The sequence below is a fragment of the Aquarana catesbeiana genome, linkage group LG03 (genome assembly GCF_042186555.1).
Source record: "Aquarana catesbeiana isolate 2022-GZ linkage group LG03, ASM4218655v1, whole genome shotgun sequence".
In the NCBI taxonomy this organism is placed as follows: Eukaryota; Metazoa; Chordata; class Amphibia; order Anura; family Ranidae; genus Aquarana; species Aquarana catesbeiana.
Window position 1 is genome coordinate 293,133,960 of NC_133326.1, and position 13,053 is coordinate 293,147,012.

The following is a 13,053-nucleotide window of genomic DNA, read 5'->3' on the forward strand; positions in this document are numbered from 1 at the left end:
GCCTGCTGTGTTATTCATAATGATTAACAGTGATTGGCTCAGACTGGGAATCTGAACTGCAGCAAGAAGGTGGCATGATCAGGGACATTGGGGAAATATTAACAAGCACAGGTCACGCTAACAGGAAGACTGGAATCATCTGCAGAGGGGAACTAATATAATTAATAGTTCCAGCTAAACCGAAGCCTTGCAGAATAAATCACAAGCTATTCTAGACAAGGTATGCCATCAGCATTTCATATTTAAAATACTATATTTGCCTGTAAAATACAAAAAAAGTTATGCTTACTCCCTGGATCTGCCGCATCTGGCTGTTCCTCCGCATCCCCAGCAGCCTCTACAGGGCAGGTCTCCTCCACCTCCTGCTCAGCAGCTGTTGAGTAATGATAGAAAAGAACATTACAATCTGCAGTGTACAACAATCTCACACATTAGTACAAGAACATTGAAACATGTATGATCACTCAGCAGATACCAGCAAGATTATACTAACTTACATGCGGGCGTTGCTGCCTCAGCCTCCTCCTCAGTCTCCCCCTCTGACTGGATGACACCTATTTATAAAGGAGAAATGATGAACGTTAATAAACGTAAATAAATATACTGTAGTGTAAATAGATAAAATTAATTATCCATTAGCATGGCAATACAGGGCAGGTCACTAACGTTTATCTACAAGGCAGGGACATGCATTCACCATTTAGAAAAAATCATTTAAAAAAAAAACAAATACGAGGCACTTACCTGTCCTGGTTCCAGCGGCGCCAGCGAGTGCTAGGTGCACTGCCACTGATCAGGCACCTCAGTTCAGAGCGGCCACGTTCTGTCAAATTACGTAAGTTACGCAATTGCTTGCGCTACCTGACAGAGCGTCGCAGAGGCTCTACCTGTCACTATATGAGCGAGAAACAATGACACTGGAATCAACAATGGAAGGCTGGACAAATGGAAAAGGAACCACTGTATTAGTGTCACTACTACAGTACTTACTGCATGATGACGTGGAGGACTCCTGCTCCTCTGCCCTCTGCCTCCGGCGGCGCTGGGCCTGGAGACGATCTTTAAATAAAATCAAACACATCATGGTAAATGACTATGTCGCGTCGCATGGTTGACAAAAAAAATTTCCTACACACAATGCAATGCTGACACCAACCCTGATGAGCCAGCAGTTTTTTTATCTCATCCTCCCCTACAGCTGCTAAGAGCTCCTTCTCATGGGGGAGGAGAGATACCTGCTTTCCTCTGCGCCCCGACTGCCTGCGTTTACGCGCTATGGAACTGCAAAACAAAAAGAGAAGAGAAATGGGTTCCACAATTAAACTACAATTGTAATCTGAAAATGACATCAACACATGAAACACATGTAGAATGAACCCGTAGAATGAAACAATGCAAATGGAATTTTTGGATTAGGCACATTTTTTCATGTAGCACAAGGTTTGCACATTTATTTATTAACCAAATTTATTGTAAGAAAAACCTATGCTTTTTTGGTGCACAATAAATAATAAAAGGCAGGATAGGGATTGTGCCGAGTAAATGTCCATTGTGTCCACTCCAGTCCACCTTTCTATTACGCGCTTGTGTGAACTGTGTATAGTGTAAAATTTCCTTCCTTGTTTCTTTTGCAAAGCATTAACCCACTTGCAGATGTGGACCCCCCCCATAGTAACTAAAAATATGGCGGGTCCGCAAGCTGGTTAAGTCCAGCCACCGTAACACTTTTTTATATATATACATATATATATATATATATATATATATATATATATATATATATATATATATATAAAACTTTTTTATTTTTCAATAACAAAAAATGTAAAACCCAGCGGTGATCTAATGCCACCAATAAAAGCTCTATATATGGCGGGAGAAGAGCATAAATTTCATTTGGGTAATACATCACAGGAGCGTGCAGTTTAAAGCTGCAATGTACTAAATAGCAAAATATGGCCTGGTCAGAAAGGGGGCGCAACCTACAGGTGGTCAGGTCAAGTGGAACTTAAAAGCACTTACTGCTCAGTTTAGTGATAACTAACTAAGAACAAATAACGGCATGGAAATATTCCTCTTAAAATGATTGTGGCGATAATATATAACATGTGCAACTGCAAACTATGTGTAGGCTAGGCACACCTATGCGCAAATTTGGTTTTTCACAGGAGGGAGGATAAATTGAAAATTATTTATTCCTTTTTAAAAAAAAAATTCACCTAACTTTACTGACATCAAATTGTGATAGCAATAACATATGTTTATATGTGTGTGTGTAAAATCAGTGCATTTTTTGGAGCTTTTATCATTGTATAAATGACAATGGTCCCGAAATGGCATCAAAAGTGTCCGATGTGTCCGCCATAATGTCGCAGTCACAATAAAAATCGCTGATCGCCGCCATTACTAGTAAAAAAAATTGTTAATAAAAATGCCATAAAACTATCCCTATTTTGTAGACGCTATAACTTTTGCACAAACCAATCAATAAACGCCTATTGCAATTTTTGTTACCAAAAATATGTAGAAGAATACATATCGGCCTAAACTGAGGAAAAAATTCGTTTTTTATATATTTGTTGGGGATACTTATATAGCAAAAAGCAAATAAAAACCACAGAGGTGATCAAATACCACCAAAAGAAAGCTCTATTTGTGGGAAAAAAAGGACATCAATTTTGTTTGGGAGCAACGTCACACGAACGCGCAATGGTCAGTTAAAGCGTCGCAGTGCCGAATCGCACAAAGTGGCATGGTCATTTGGCAGCCATACCTCTGGGGCTGAAGTGGTTAAAATGTAAAAAAAAAAAAATAATCAGACACGTTACTTACCGTTTTATGTCGCTGAATTTTTTGCGACAGGCAGTCGGGTCACGCCGATGGCGATATGTCTCCTCCACCTTCCTGGAAATCTCCTCCCACTTTTCTCGCTTCCACTCCGTAGTGGTTTCCCTGGAGCGGGGGCCACACAGCTGCATCCAGCAAGGAAGCGTTTCCCTTACCAGGACCTGGGACTCAATATGAGTCCACATTAGGTTACGCTTCCTGCTGGATGCAGCTTGTGTCCCCCTCCTGCGCCCATTTTTGGATGCTGCCTTAGAAGGCCCAGGAACAGCCTCCTCCATGCTGCTAGTGCTGGAATGGGTTGCTGCTGGTGCTGCCATTGCCATTATCTCTAAGCCACACAGCGTCGGATTTTGCGGCCGCACTTCCGCACTTCCGATTGAGAAACGAATGTGAAAGTTTGGTTGGCTGACTGCTGGGGCAGAGTAGACCAATGCAATGAGCATGAACGATGAAGATTCGACACAGAAACGAAAACATGCAAACGTAAATGTGGCTTATGGTGTCTGTCAAAAGTTAGAAGATTCGACAGAGCAGCTAAACAAACTGTACGATGCTGCTATCGAACATTTCCGGTCAAATGCATCCCAGAAAATTCGACCGGAATGTACGATTGCGACGTCGTACAGTTTAGCTGCTCCGTCGAATCTACTTTGAACATTCGACAGACACCATAAGCCTTTAATGACCGATTCGACCTTAATTCATTTCGATTTTCGGACGAATGCAAGTTTTTAACGAAAAATGAAATAAAGAAAAACGAATTTCGGGAGTAACTAAATAAATTTATATTTCGGACGAAAACGAAATTCCGAAACGAAATATTTCAGTGTGCACATGTCTAATGCATATCACTAGTCATTTGCTCGTATGAGTGGGGGGATGTGTGGCCCAATAAAATGGATCGATTACTGGGGATATGTGTAAACTCAAAACACATGAGAGTTCAATCAAACCACAACATTAACGTTGCTGAACGTCTTTCTTTGAAGCAATCACATCTCTCGATGAATTGTCTTCAAGTGTATGGGCAAAACTATATGAGATGGATAAAAATGGGACAAAATATAATGTTTGCGCACCTGTCACTATTCTTTTATGCATAGTATAGTATTGGCAGTGACCATATGACAGGTTCATCCAATATATGTGTTTATATTAATGGATAAGTTACAATCTCACTCAACCAATTGTTATGTGAAAATAAGCAACTGATCTACCCCTTTAAAGACCACAGCTCTTCAATCAACTCAAAACACATGAGAACTTTGCTTTGCAAAGAAAGTAATGAACCATGTATACATGTGGTAAAAAACATTTGTGCAAAGTTAGTGTTATGGTCTACCTACAGTTACCATCAAACAATAATGTCTAATTAGAAACGAGATGCAAGTGACAGTGAATGCGAAAGATATAATAAATTATTTCTTTTTTGCTGAAAGCATATATGCATATCACTAGTCATTTGCTCGTATGAGTGGGAGGATGTGTGGCCCAATTAAATAGATCGATTGCTGGGGATATGTGAGAAAGAGGAACTCATATATTAATATGTGTCCCTATATGTTTTTTTGCTCCATCATCCACCAAAAGAATGTGGATGTGTGATCAAGGAAAGAGTTGGGAGGAAGGGTTACAGATGTATTACTCGGGGATATAGCTTCGATGTTATTTTATTCATAGAAATGTGAAACGTCCCACTCAAAGTTTAACCCCCGTGGGATCCTAGTGTCCAACGAGAATATCCAAAGGACTTCTCGTTTGCACAGTAACTGGAATCTGTCACCTCCTCTCACTGGTGTGATGATTTTCTCAATGCCCTGAATAGTTAAACTGGAAGTGTCTTTGTGGTGTGTGTAAACCCAGTGCTTTGATACATTGGTTAAGATCTCCTTCTCAATATTGTACAGGTGATCATGTAACCTGTCTCTGAGACGCCGTGTTGTGCGTCCAACATATTGTACCTGGCAACTGGTGCATGTAATGACATATACCACAAATTTGGTGTTACAATTAATAAACACGGGGATCGAGAATTCTTTTTGATTGCTGCATGATTTTATGAGTTGACCCGTTTTAATGTACCTGCAGTAATTACAAGTTTTTATTCCACACTTGAAATTGCCTGTGAAGTTGAGCCAATTGGATTTTATTCGGTTGGTTGAGAACAAACTGGGAGACAATGAGCGTCCCAATGTGGGTGCTCTGCGGGATACAACCTTGATCCCTTTAGAAAGGATGTTGTTATATATAGGGTCATTATACAAAACAGGAAGGTGTTTCATGATAATTTTTTTGATTGTATTAAATTCAGAGCTGTATGGAGTAGAAAATACCGGGATTCTAGGGGACATGTCCCTTCTCTGTTGAATGTTTTTAGCTGTTTTTTTCTTTACAAGTGAAGGTCTTGGGATAGATCTTACTGTGTTGAGTGCTTTTTGTACTGATGTTTCTTTATAGCCTCGAGCTTTAAACCTGTTTGCCATGCTTTTGGCTTCAGCCTCAAAAGTATCAGGAGAGCTACATATGCGCTTTAACCTTAAAAACTGGCTATATGGAATGCCTCTGATGGTGTGTTTAGGGTGTGCAGAGTCAGCTCTAAGTAGAGTGTTGCCACTGAGAGGTTTTCTGTACAGACTAGATTGAATCGCATCACCGGACCCCGCCAGTTGCACATCAAGGAATTCTATGGATCTGGATTGCAGATTTCCCATAAATTTTAAATTTAATGGATTGTCATTGAAATATGCCAGCCAGATATCCAAATTAGCTTCTCTATCTGATGTAATAAATAACAGGTCGTCTATAAAGCGACAGAAAAAGACCGTATCTTTACGGCGGGGACTATTTGGTCCAAAGATGCGGGACCTCTCTCACCAGCCCATATAAATATTGGCCAGTGAGGGGGAAAATTTGGCTCCCATAGAGGCCCCGCATTTCTGGAGAAAATAGTCCCCGTCAAACATAAAAAAATTGTGTGTTAAAAGATACTCCAGGGCTTTTTACTGTGGCCTTTGCAGTAGCATTTGCCACTGGACATCCAAAAAACATGTCCATACAGACAAAATGCATACTCGTAAGATCCTAACTTGGGCATCTGGATATATCTTTTTTGTAATCTCTGGGAGGGATGTTCAGCTTTTGGTAACATCTTTGGTAACAGGTAAAACAAGAAGTGGTATGTTATAAAAACAACTGTGGAGAACCCTGGCTCTATCCCATGCTCATTTACTAAGGCAGCCATAACTTCTTGTGACTGATGACACGGTCCATGTGTCAAGCTGGAGGGAAAAGAGTGGCTGGCGGACATAAATGATCACCTTTTCCAAAGTCCTGTTTCATAAGAAGTTGCCCCCTGTGGACCACTTGTTCTTCTCGTTCTGGGGTCCTTAAAGTTGAATTATTAATCCCAGCTATACTGGGCCAGAACTAGGGTGGAATCTGTGAGTTGCACAGACCCATCAAGTGTCCGGGGCTGTAAATGCAGCATCCTTAGTCACCTGGTCTGCTTCCATGTGTGAAAGTTAATATGGCTACCTCAGCAAGAACCTGGAAGGCTGAAAACAGCCGATCAAATTAACTTGGCATGCTTGGTTGGTTTACCTGCCGAAGTAAAAACAAACTTCTGGCCCTTTAAATGGAACCAAAAGCTCTCTATATCTCGACTATCTATATAAATATACACTCTTTTTATAGCTCACAGGCTTTGCTAAAACATGGAGCTCTGCTTCTGGAGCTGGGGAAAAAGGATCCAATGACTTTGAATACAGAGTATCCTTCTGGGTGATAAACTGCATACTCAAATCTACAAAAAATTTAATATCTGGGTCTTCAGGGAGTGTGTCCTGCACTGGGCTCACAGCAGCTGATTCCTACACCATCAATTTAACACACGTCTTCCTTTGTCTCCAGCCTCCTCCAATAGAGGCAATAAGGTGGCTGGATTCAAATGTACGCATTTTTCATTGTTAGATTTGTACATAAACAAACTCATATTTTAAACCTTTCATTAGACAAACATTTAGTTAGCTGTATATTTGCTGCACAGAATGTCGGACCATTAAAAATTAAATGTTTGACCAAAACAATATCTAACTTTGTCTAATAGCACTTTTGCATAAAAGCTACAGCTCTGATATATCGGGGTGAACCCTTCATTACTGGGTCCAGCTTGCATAAATATATTACAATGGCTTGTTTTCTATCATGCTATTTGTGTAAGACCTCCAGTTTCATGTTTCAAAAGACAACTTCTTCCTGGCAATATTATAATAAATGATAACAATACCCTGCGGTCATGCAGAGATGCCCATAAATCCAAAATATTCTTCTGCTTATACCACTGTACTTACAAGAAAAAGGGGCACATCATTTCACAATCCACACATTCTGCTTTGGATTTAAAAAATAAAAATAAATAAAACAAAAGGATCAATAATCTGTATGATGGACCAGAAAGCATCAAAAACTATAAAACAACTGGCTGCATGTGGCATCTATCCTAACAGGGTGTGTGGATTTGATGTGATGGGTCTGTTATATTTAAATTTGATTTATTATTACTCTCACATCATGGACCGCACATCAAGTTATTATCAAAAACCTTAAAATTTCATTTTTGTAGAAGAACTTCTTATGTATCCCATCCATCTTGGCTTTGTTAAATATTATGGCAGCTTTATTCCAAATAACAACCTCATCTTAATCTTTTTTTATCTCTCAATAAGGGCTTATTGTATAAATGTAAAATTACAAAAAGTTATCTTAATCTAAACTAATCTCATTCATTACAAATTTCCCCATTAACCTGAATTTCATTTCCAACCAAAGGTTGTCTAAACCAGTTTCAATATATCTATATTATTAATAAAATTGTTAAACTCATATTAGAAATTAATACTCATTATTACTTAATTTTACTTAATTTCCCTTTTTTAAATGCACTGTTTCCACTATCAAAGGATATTCAATTTGTGTAATACATGGTTAAATGTAACCTTCATTTTACCATGTTTGGAAAACAGATTCAAAATAATTGTGATCACATTGTTTACCATTAGATTCGTTAACCCGGCACATTTTGTTATAAATGTTTTGTCTAAAAAACTGGAATTGGCATGGTGTCCTTCCAGCTTATCACTGACCTCTCAGGGACGTTCTCTCAGGAGAGCACAAAGGAGGGAGTCACATCTGCGTACATGACACACAAGCAATAGAACTAAAGGTCCCAGCATTCGCACACACATACCGCAATATCTCTCTCACTTTCTTTTAACTCTCATTAATATTTTCCTGTCTAAATTCTACTTTCTTTATTTTGTTCAGATATCTTTTATATCTAGCTTCTATGATCAGACGGGCAGCCAGTGTTAATGTCACCCTTGATCCATCCTGCTCACATAGATAGCTGTTTCTTTAGCTATTTACTCTGCATGATTCTTAGTCCCTGTGGCCTTTGGTAACCCAGTTACCCATTGTGGATCCATGTCCACTCTAACCATTAATTTAGGGGCTCAGTATAGGCGGAACCGCACCTTCGGTTCATATGTAGCGCTCCTCTTGCGCTGGGCATTTTTGAGGGTCTCTTACCCTTCATTCCCTTACTTAATTCAATGCCCATAATGACTGGCCAGTCTTCTCTCTTCTCTACATGTGCCTATACCCTCTTGCCTCTAAACGACTTTATCTAGCAGATGTACTACATATACCTGTGAACAGCACTATTCTTCCCTTTCTTATCTATAACACTCCGATGGACAATAGACAGGGACAACATAACATATAACCACCAATCAATACAGTTCGATTAAGGGGAGTAAAATAGGTACCCTTTGTCCCGAAAATGCCTTACCGATCAAGGAAGTCTGATAACTCAAATGTAAGCAAAAGGCTTACCTCAGCCGGCTGATTATCAGAAATTCCCGGATCGTCTCAAGCTCCTCGTTTCGGATACTCAGGGTCACCTGGAATCCCCTCCTAAGGCAAAGCTCGCCATGCTGACTCAGTTAAATTGATGATAGGCAACTTCTATCCTCATATTGATTAGTGGCTCCAAATTAATAATAACTACTGCAGTAGGGAACAGACACAAAAGATACGCTCAGCATCTTTCCAAATTACTGTTCTGCTTTATTATGATGCAATTGAAGGTTTTTATGTACATGATTACGTAGGTATAACATTAATATTACAATTGTAGGTTTATCGTAACAAGGGGCGTTACATAGGCAGGCTTATTCTAATCAGGACTCGAAAGAATGTAAACATTTACTGAAAACATTATTAGTGCTGTTGCACAGTGAAGGCAATGTGCAATACATACAAAATACAATACAATTATATACAGAACTTACAAATTTCCATTACATCAGCAAAGCCACTTCATTATTTTCACATTAACCACTTTAGCCCCGGAAGATATGTGACCAGGCCATTTTTTGCAATTCGGCACTGTGTCACTTTAACTGACAATTGTACGGTCATGCGACGCTGCACCCAAACAAAATTTACGTCCTTTTTTCCCACAAATAGAGCTTTCTTTTGGTGGTATTTGATCGCCTCAGCGGTTTTTATTCCTTGCGCTATATACAAAAAAAGAGCGACAATTTTGAAAAAAAACACAATATTTTGAACTTTTTGCTATAATAAATATCTCCACTTTTTTTTAAAAAAAGCTAATTTTTTCTCAGTTTAGGCCGATATGTATTCTTCTACATATTTTTGGTAAAAAAAAATCGCAATAAGCGTATATTGATTGGTTTGCGCAAAAGTTATAGCATCTACAAAATAGGGGATAGATTTATAGCATTTTTATTATTATAATTTTTTTTTTTACTAGTAATGGCGGCAATCTGTGATTTTTATCATGACTTTGACATTATGGCGGACACATCGGACAATTTTGACACATTTTTGGGACCATTGGCATTTATACAGCTATCAGTGCTATAAAAATGCATTGATTACTGTAAAAATGTGTGTTTGTACTTTGGACTTTTGTCCGACGGACTTGTGTACACACGCTTGGAAAATCCGACAACAGACCATTTGCTGCAGAAAATGTATAAACCTGCCATCCAACATTTGTCCACGGAAAGTCTGACAACAATTGTATGATGGAACGTACAAGCGGTTGGATTTTCTGCCGACCCAATCATGTGTACAAGGCTTTAGTTTGCTTGTGTTTAGAAAAATACATCCAAGGATGAATTATTGAATATATCGCTAATATGTGCCTTTTAAATCTGCCTGGAGAAAAAAGGAAAGAAATTGCATGCTGCTGTAGCGACCACATTATTTTGCATTCCATGATATTTTTGTTCAACTTTCTAGCTGGGAGCACCAGAAGTGCTGAACACAAAATGACACCTTGGTACTTATAAATTTCAGATGAGAACATTGCAGAGAAAGTACAGTCACCATTTGCATTCACAACCTAATGACTCCTTGACTCTGCAGCTGGGCAGATTTCCAAAGGTGTAACAGGAACACTAGTTCAAAAGCAGTTGAAGTTGCTTAACTTCCTCCTATTCTGCTTAGTTAACTTTGTAACAGGGACAGTGATTTACATTAACTTCACTCAGCAAGATACAGCATTGTACTCTAATTCTGCTGACCTCATTATGGACCTCGATGGGAAGCAACCTTTGAAGTGGACAAGTCGCATAACTAGGTAACGAAATTCAATCTACTTTTAATGAGAGAAAAGTATCATTAAATACACAGTGAAAAAACGAATCAGTGACTGGTCTGCTTCAGTGTCAGACTCTCTGCTCGTGTATTGAACTGAAGGTGTTATTCATCAGTTGAACTAATTTAGAATAGTATTGCAGTTGTTAGACCAAGTACAAAATATTTCACTGGTAGCAATATATATTTAGTTTGAAAAAATGTATTATCTTCTAACACAGTGTGTAAATTAAAAACATAAATCGCAGCAAAAATTTACATTAGTAGCTATTAGATACACACTAGTTACTGCACTGTGCACTGAATATTTAAGGACATCCCTGCCAAAAAATAAAATTGCATTTCATTTAATATGTACATAGTAAAGGGGCCTCTTTACCATATCTTTATATCTATTTTAATAGAGCTTTTTAATATACTAGCAAAAGTATGCCTGCTTGCTTAACAGCAGAAATGTTGGAGTTGTCCTACACGTCCTGTGAGGGCTCGTTCACACCACACATGATGTGTTATTGTGTGCTTACCGCATGTGTGTTATGCCCCGTACACACTATCGGATTTTCCGATGGAAAATGTCCGATCGGAGCGTGTTGTCGGAAATTCCGACCGTGTGTGCGCTCCATCGGACATTTTCCATCGGAATTTCCGACACACAAAGTTGGAGAGCAGGAGATAAAATTTTCCAACAACAAAATCCGTTGTCGGAAATTCCGATCGTGTGTACACAAATCCGACGGACAAAGTGCCACGCATGCTCAGAATAAATAAAGAGATGAAAGCTATTGGCCACTGCCCCGTTTATAGTCCCGACGTACGTGTTTTACGTCACCGCATTTAGAACGATCGGATTTTCCAACAACTTTGTGCGACCGTGTGTAGACAAAACAAGTTTGAGCCAACATCCGTCAGAAAAAATCCTAGGATTTTGTTGTCGGAATGTCCGAACAAAGTCTGACCGTGTGTACGCCCTATTAGAGTGTGGTGTGATGTGCAGTGAGTGTGTAGCAATGCATTGTAAAAATGCATGGAAGTGCTATCTTTTTTTTCTTTTTTAAAAATGCTTTTATTCTATGCCTATTTTTTTTATTTATTACATTTTTTTTTAGAAGATTCAATTTTCCAGATCAAGAAAATAAACAGAAATTATTATCTGTTTCCACCTATATCCTAACATTGTAATTCTGCAATAAAAAATAAGACAATATTAAGAAATAAATTAGGAACAAGAAAAAAGAAAACAAAAAAAAAACTGTGTGGGGGATGGGAATGACATACTTATATGTAATTTTATGTATTGCAGTGCGTTGTGCTGCATTAATTAACGTTAGAAAGGGAAACTAGTCCTTTTTTTTTTTCAGCACACACTGAAGCCATAGGATATGCATCAAATTGCTTTGTTCTTAGTCAATGCTGCCCAACACAACACATTGCTGCTTGTGTGAACAAAACCTAATAGAACCTTCCTCCATTGTCTGAAATGGACAGCAGACTGGCTTAGAGGTTGATTAACAGCACAGTCTTGCATTGCTTAGGTCTTTTGTTCAATTCATAGTGGATACTCTGGCAGTATAGATTTATGTGGCATTCACCTATTCCACATTGTTGCTAAATTATTATTATTATCCTTATGATTTCTTTAAATAGTGTGCACTGCTATATAGGGGCACTAAAGTATTCATATCAGTCACAAAAGACCTTATTATTATTTATAAAATGGACTTAAAGTGGTTGTAGAGGCTTTTTTTTGTAATAAAATAACAAAAATGTCATACTTACCTGCTCTGTGCAATGCTTTTGCACAGAGCAGCCCCGATCCTCTTGTTCTGGGGTCCCCCACTGGCACTCCTGGCTCCTTCTCTTCATCAGGTGCCCCTAAGGAAAGCTGCTTGTAATGGGGGCATCTGTGTGGGCTCGCTCCCGAGTCCCGCTGCTGCGTTCATTGACACAGACAGCAGGACTCAGCCCCACCCCCACTCCCATGTAACAGGATTTGATTGACAGCAGCGGGAGCCAATGGCTCATGCTGCAATCAATATGTCCAATGAGGAGCGAGACAGCGGCCAGAGCTGCTGCACTTGTGCACATCACTGGATCGGATCGGGCTCAGGTATGAAAAAGGGAGGTCTGGTAGGCAGCTGCAGCACAGAAGGTTTTTTCACCTAATAATAGAATGCATTCCAACCACTTCAAAGTAAAAAAAAAAAAAAAAAAATTTAGATCCCTTACTCCCTAGTGATGTTGCCACTAAATAAAAGTAGGGAAAGTATCAATCATTCATCAGCTTGTCAGTTCTGTAGGGATCTTTCTAAAGGAGATACTGTAAATATGTTTTCTGTAGTCTAGCTGCTATTTTTAAATGAAAGTGAACCTGGAACCTATACTATACACACTAAAGTGTTTACATATTCTGATCAAAGTACTATACAAACAGATCCTCGTTCACCTTTGTAGCTATTGCCATTGTGGAAAAATTTGTCATCAAAGTTCACAACAATTATAGTTTTTACCTTTTTACCTTCT

At 38.9% G+C, this 13,053-nt stretch overlaps 1 protein-coding gene and 1 long non-coding RNA gene across 4 annotated transcripts in view; one reads left to right on the forward strand and one right to left on the reverse strand.

Moving 5' to 3' along the window:
* Positions 1-517: 517 nt before the first annotated feature.
* LOC141134530 (uncharacterized) lies at positions 518-1,655 on the reverse strand. The gene is made up of 3 exons (XR_012243189.1): positions 1,157-1,655; positions 991-1,059; positions 518-554 (listed from the first exon to the last, which is right to left on the reverse strand). It is a non-coding gene; the product is annotated as an uncharacterized lncRNA (long non-coding RNA).
* An 8,688-nt stretch (positions 1,656-10,343) lies between these two features.
* RASSF9 (Ras association domain family member 9) overlaps positions 10,344-13,053 on the forward strand; it is a 37,759-nt gene continuing 35,049 nt past the window's right edge. For 2 of the 3 annotated variants that reach the window (XM_073620212.1, XM_073620213.1), the window contains exon 1: positions 10,344-10,516. The gene's annotated coding sequence lies outside the window, so the exon portion shown is untranslated. The remainder of the gene's footprint in view (positions 10,517-13,053) is intronic. The other variant, XM_073620211.1, reaches the window with a different exon arrangement.